This window comes from Physeter macrocephalus, chromosome 18 (assembly GCF_002837175.3).
Source record: "Physeter macrocephalus isolate SW-GA chromosome 18, ASM283717v5, whole genome shotgun sequence".
In the NCBI taxonomy this organism is placed as follows: Eukaryota; Metazoa; Chordata; class Mammalia; order Artiodactyla; family Physeteridae; genus Physeter; species Physeter macrocephalus.
Genome location: NC_041231.1, coordinates 79550225 through 79556782, shown reverse-complemented (window position 1 = coordinate 79556782; position 6558 = coordinate 79550225). Strand labels below are relative to the sequence as shown.

General features: G+C 41.0%; 1 protein-coding gene across 5 annotated transcripts in view; it reads right to left on the bottom strand.

Moving 5' to 3' along the window:
* Positions 1–6558, bottom strand: part of ANKRD66 (ankyrin repeat domain 66) — a 34052-nt gene that overhangs the window by 18782 nt on the left and 8712 nt on the right. The window contains exon 2 of one of the 5 annotated variants that reach the window (XM_028478991.2): positions 1089–1320. The exons of 3 other annotated variants lie outside the window; for them this stretch is intronic. The gene's annotated coding sequence lies outside the window, so the exon portion shown is untranslated. Of the gene's footprint in view, positions 1–1088; positions 1340–6558 lie in introns of those variants that run through there. One more of the 5 variants, XM_024121678.2, reaches the window with a different exon arrangement.

The window sequence follows — 6558 nt, the reverse complement described above, 5'->3', positions numbered from 1 at the left end:
CACTCCGTGGCATGTGGGATCTTCCCGGACCGGGGCATGAACCCGTATCCCCTGCATCGGCAGGCGGATTCTCAACCACTGCGCCACCAGGGAAGCCCTAGGATAACTATAATTTAAAAGAAAAATAATAACAAGTGCGAGGATGTGGAGAAACTGGGGCCCTCATACACTGCAGTGGGAATATAAAATGGTGCAGCCACTTTGGAAAGCAGTTTGATAATTCTTCCAAAGGTTAAACATGGAGTTATCATACGACCAGTAACCCCACTCCTAGGAGTAAACCTAAAAGAAGTGAAAACATATGTCCACACAAAAACTTGTACACAAATGTTTATAGCAGCACATTACTCAATAGCCAAGAAGCGGAAACAACTCAAATGTCCATTAACAGATGAATGCATAAATAAAATACGGGATATTCATACAATGGAATAGTATTTGACAGTAAAAAAATGAGGAACTGATACATGCTACAACATGCATGAACCTTGAAAACATGCTAAGTGAAAGAAGCCAGTCACAAAAGACCACATATTGAAAGATTCCATTTATGTGAAATGTCCAGAATAGGCAAAGCTATAGAGATAGAATGTAAATTATTGGTGGCCTAGGACTGAGATGAGTTGGGGGTGGGAAGTGAGCTAAGGAGCATAGGATTTCTTTCTGGGGCAATGAAATATTCTAAAATTAGGTAGTGGAGGGTGATGCTTTCACAACTTTGAATATATTAAAAACCACTGAACTGCGTACTTTAAAGAGATGAATTTTATGGTATGTGAATTATATCTCAATAAAGCTGTTTAAAAATCAATGATACTATTAATTAGAAGCTTTCTTACAAACAGCCAAAAATTCGTTTGTAGAAAACAGATACAATTCACTAGCCTACCACTAACTGCGAAAATTTAGCAAAATTTCCTACCCTAGATTCCATGTAAATTTGATTAAGTGCACTTGAATTTCCATCTTTCTCAGGACAGGTGTCTCAGGGTAAAAACTCGCCAGTAAATATAAGTTGTAATAAATATGAATGATCTATAATAACTGCAGTAAAGATCTAAAGACAGAGGTAATGTAAAAATACTTACTGTCTTTTGAAATCTGCGGCGCTCAGTGTTGCAAGGGAGTCTTAGCTGCCTGTCTTGTTGTGTTCACACCATGGAAACTGATCCCGCCCGCCCCATTAAAGCCTGCCAATCAACTTCAGCCTCACAAGGTGGGGACCGTCTAGGGGCGGGGACTGCTCCTCTGCTTGCCCGGATGCTGTTCAGCAATTGCATTCTGCTTCTGTAGTCCAAGAGGGGTCTTTAACAGGTTCTTCTGGAAGAGCATTTGATTACAAAATATGAAAATGTTAGAAAACAATCTCCAGTCCCAAGACACCACGAAGGAGGTAAGCTGTTTGGTAACACCCGTGGAGTGATGGAAACAGCGTGCGCCCCTCACATTCAGAACCCGCTATGAGATCTCAGGCAAAGCCCTTAACTTTGCGGAGCCTCTTTTTTTCTCATCAATAAAATGAAGTTTTAACACATTTCTCATAAGGCTATGAGAGATGAGTAGCTGAAATAATTTATAAAGCACCCCACATAGGGTAGAGGAAGAAACAGGGGGAGGGAAGGAGGAAAACTTTAGGTGCTTCCGTCTTGCTTCCTCTTTTTGCTCCCTTACTCTAAGCAGCTGGTATCTTAATGATGATGCTGGTCTAAGAGACTTTCTCCCTCCCTCCTTTCCCTCCTCCCTTCCTTCCTTTCTTCCTTCATTCCTTCCTTTTCCTTCTCCTCTTCTTCCTCTCCCTCCCTAACCCCCACATTCATTCCTTCTCCCTCTTTTCTTTTTTTCCTTTTTCCCTGTATTTCTCTCCATTCTTTCTTCCCACATGTATTTATTGAGTGCCTTATATCTGCCAGACACTATGCTGGGCCTTCTGGAGAACAGGGCACTCACTTTTCCTGTCTTCTTTGAGCTTAGGGTTCAAAGAAAAAGACAGACAATAAGGAAGAAAACAAATAAATGTCTACATGTAAAATTACAACTTGTATAAGTCCCGTGAGCAAACAATGTGCAATGGCAGAGAATAACAGGAGAGGAGGTGATGGTGGATGGCCTGAGAGGTGACCTCTGCGCTGAGACTTGGCATAAAAGAAGAGGCCAGGAGCTGGGGAAAGTGTTCCAGGCAGAAGAAAGGAAACAGCTTGGCCTAAGTAAGGAATAAAGAAGAGGAGGATGCAGCTGGTCTACGGGGTGTGGGGCAAGAAGAAAAGATGAGTTTCATATAGGCAAGCGCTATATCATTCAGGGTCTTCTACAGTATGTCAAGGAGTTTGGGTTTTTTCCAAGTACAAGGAGAAGTCATTGACGTTCCTTGTTTTAAGCCAGGAACAGGATTGTGCAAATTATATGTTTTGAAAAGTAACTTTGGCTTCTACATGGAGAACAGGCTAAAGGGACACAAGTTTGAAAGCAGGAAGACCACCAAGGGGGATACTGCCCAAGTCCAGGCAAGAAAGGAAAGTGGCTTGTGTATTTGGCAGTGGTGATGATGGAGAGAAGAGAATGAATGAAATAAAAAATTATTCAGGAGATAATATTAACAGGACTTGTCAATGAATTAGACATGAGCAGTGGGGGAAATGGAGGAATCAATGATGATCCTTGGGTTTCTGGTTTAATCGACTTGGTGGGAAGGCGGTGATGTTTGGTGGTGTGGTGGTAAGCGGGGAGGGCCAAGTCTGGGTAGTAGAAAGGTAGTTTAAATTAAATGTTCCAGTTTGAATGTGTTAACTTTGAGATACTTGTAACACATCCAAATATCAAATAGGAGTCCAGAGTTCTGTAACTTTAGGGCTAAAGATACACATTTGGGTGTTGTCAGCATATAGGTGATGTTTAAAGGTCTAGGTCTATGTAAGGTAAGATTAAGGATAGCAGGTACAGAGAGACCATCATTCTGAGATCTGGTAGCCAAGGAAGAACTATCTAAGGAGATTAAGAAGCACTGCCAGGGAGGCAGGAGGAAAACCAGGAGAACATAGCTTCACAGAAGCTAAAGTAGAGTGTGGTTGGAAGGAGTAATGATTAACCATGTCAAAGAGGACAGAAGTTTAATGAATGCCTGCACCTGGGCCTGGGAAGGTGAGAGTCAGTTTCCATTTGTGACTTCTGGATCATATGTTCCCTTCCTCCTATAACCATCTTGTAGGAGCTTCCATGGGGTCTTCTGGGCAGGGAGCAGGACCTCAGTTGACATCTGGGATCATCCCTAGGGTCAGGAGAAGAAGGATGTGCTCGGTCTAGGATTCCAGCACTGCTGCTGATCAGCACAAGCTGGAAATGTGTGCCGATGCAGCATGAATGCTTGGGAGGTAGGATTTCCAGTTTGGCTGTTTTCTCTAAGGTGATATTTTGCTATCATGTGTCCTTCAGAGACCACCTTCAGAGACACAGCTGTGGTTCTGTTCTCAGTCTCTCCTGGTCCTGTACAACTTGAATGTGGGTCTTTGTAGCTCCATCATATGCTGACTTTTGGATGGGCTTCTATAAGGGATTCATATTACTGTCTTGGTACCAGGTACCCCTTCTACTGAGTAGCATTTCTCCAGATATTTCACCTTTTCTACCATCTCCTGTAGACCTGCCTCTGGCTCAACTCCCTTGAGGAAGTCTCTTCCATTTTCCCCATCAGATCCACTCTTCACTACTCATTACCCCAGGAGGCTTACCTGTATGGACAGTACTCATGGGCTCCTGTGCCCTCTAGCTTCCAGTTGGCTCTGGCCAATTTCCAGCAGGAGATTGGAGGGTGGATGGAAAGTGGGGTTGGAATATTTGGTCCCTTGGTTTCCTGCCTGGAGTTTGCTGCAGCAGTCACAGCTTCTGTCAGGTCCACAGAGTTACCAGGTCCCAGTAATTTCTTTTTCCTCTTGCTCCTTCAGGCCCATGGGTGGTAAGAGGTGCTGCACTATGCCCTGTGGGGTTCCTTAAATCTTGCTCTCACTTTTGGAAACAGTCACTTTATCAAACACTCACCAAATAATCCAGTTTGAGGATGCCACATACTTCCTGTCAGGATCCAGACCAAAAAAGTAGGAATTCTACAAGCAATGGATAAGCCCCAGCATGGAGGCCAGAATGGTTTAGTGTAAAGTGAGTTGAACACAAGAGACCTAAATGAAAAGGAGTTTGAGGCCAGATCCTGGAAGGCCGCAAATGCCATGTCAGGGAATCTGGACTTTATTTCTCCCTGTGCACAATTGGAAATGTTGACAGTTTCTGAATGGGGAAGTAAGATCATTACAACTCCATTATTTTTAGGGAAGTAATTTTGCCACAAGAAGGTATGATGTTTTCTGGGGTGAGGGACACCCATGGAAGAGGGAGAAAGAGTTAGAAGGCAATAAAAATCCATATATTTTGACAGAGAAAATCTGTTTCTAGGGATTTATCACAAAGAAATAATGAAAAACATGCACAAAAATTTAACTGCAAGGATATTCACTGAAGTGCTATTTTTAAAACTACAAATTATAAATAAGCCAGTTTTCTAAGAAATAACCCAGATTTCCACTATAAAGGAAAAATAATATACAACCTTTTAAAATCATACTGTAGATGTATATTTATTGGCTTGGTAAAAAGTTAGTATTATACAGCTAAGGTAAAATGGAATATTACAGATTGTGATTGTACCCCTCCTACGATCTCATTGCAGCTTCTCCTTTGTCATTGGATGTGGGTGTCTTTTTTGTCCCTCCCATCAGGAAACCTGAACAATCCTCTTAGATAGCCTCATCCACCAGAGGGCAGACAGCAGAAACAAAAACAACAACAATCCTGCAGCCTGTGGAACAAACACATTCACGGAAAGATAGACAAGATGAAAAGGCAGACGGCTATGTACCTGATGAAGGAACAAGATAAAACCCCAGAAAAACAACTAAATGAAGTGGAGATAAGCAACATTCCAGAAAAAGAATTCAGAGTAATGATAGTGAAGATGATCTAGGACCTCGGAAAAAGAATGGAGGCAAAGATCGAGAAGATGCAAGAAATGTTTAACAAAGACCTAGAAGAATTAAAGAACAAACAAACAGAGATGAACAATAAAATAACTGAAATGAAAACTAAACTAGAAGGAATCAATAGCAGAATAACTGAGGCAGAAGAACAGATAAGTGACCTGGAAGACAGAATGCTGGAATTCACTGCTGTGGAAGAGAATAAAGAAAAACGAATGAAAAGAAATGAAGACAGCCTAAGAAACCTCTGGGAAAACATTAAACGCAACAACATTCGCATTATAGAGGTCCCAGAAGGGGAAGAGACAGAGAAAGGACCCGAGAAAATATCTGAAGAGATTATAGTCGAAAACGTCCCTAACATGGGAAAGGGAATAGCCACCCAAGCCCAGGAAGCACAGAGAGTCCCAGGCAGGATAAACCCAAGGAGAAACATGCCGAGACACATAATAATCAAATTGGCAAAAATTAAAGACAAAGAAAAATTATTGAAAGCAGCAAGGGAAAAGCGACAAATAACATACAAGGGAACTCCCAGAAGGTTAACAGCTGATTTCTCAGCAGAAACTCTACAAGCCAGAAGGGAGCATCATGATATACTTAAAGTGATGAAAGGGAAGAACCTACAACCAAGATTACTCTACCCGGCAAGGATCTCATTCAGATTCCATGGAGAAATCAAAAGCTTTACAGGCAAGCAAAAGCTAAGGGAATTCAGCACCACCAAACCAGCTATACAACAAATGCTAAAGGAACTTCTCTACGAGGGAAACACAAGAGAAGAAAAGGACCTAGAAAGACAAACCTCAAACAGTTAAGAAAATGGTAATAAGAACATGCATATCAATAATTACCTTAAACATGAATGGATTTAAAGCTCCAATCAAAAGACAAAAGCTTGCTGAATGGATATAAAAACAAGACCCAAATATATGCTGTCTACAAGAGACCCACTTCAGACCTAGGCACACATACAGACTGAAAGTGAGGGGATGGAAAAAGATATTCCATGCAAATGGAAATTAAAACAAAGTTGGAGTAGCAATACTCATATCAGATAAAATAGACTTTAAAATAAAGAACAGATTACACTTTCTTCTCAAGTGCAAACGGAACATTCTCCAGGATAGAGCACATCTTGGGTCACAAATCAAGCCTCAGTAAATTTAAGAAAATTGAAATCATATCAAGCATGTTTTCTGACCACAATGCTATGAGTTTAGAAATGAATTACAAGGAAAGAAACGTAAAAAACACAAACACATGGAGGCTAAACAATGCGTTACTAAATAACCAAGAGATCACTGAAGAAATCAAAGAGGAAATTTAAAAATACCTAGAGACAAATGACAATGAAAACACGATGATGCAAAACCTATGGGATGCAGCAAAAGCAGTTATAAGAGGGAAGTTTATAGCTATACAAGCCTACTTCAAGAAACAAGAAACATCTCAAATAACCAATCTAACCTTACACCTAAAGGACTAGAGAATGAAGAACAAACAAAACCCAAAGTTAGTAGAAGGAAATAAATCATAA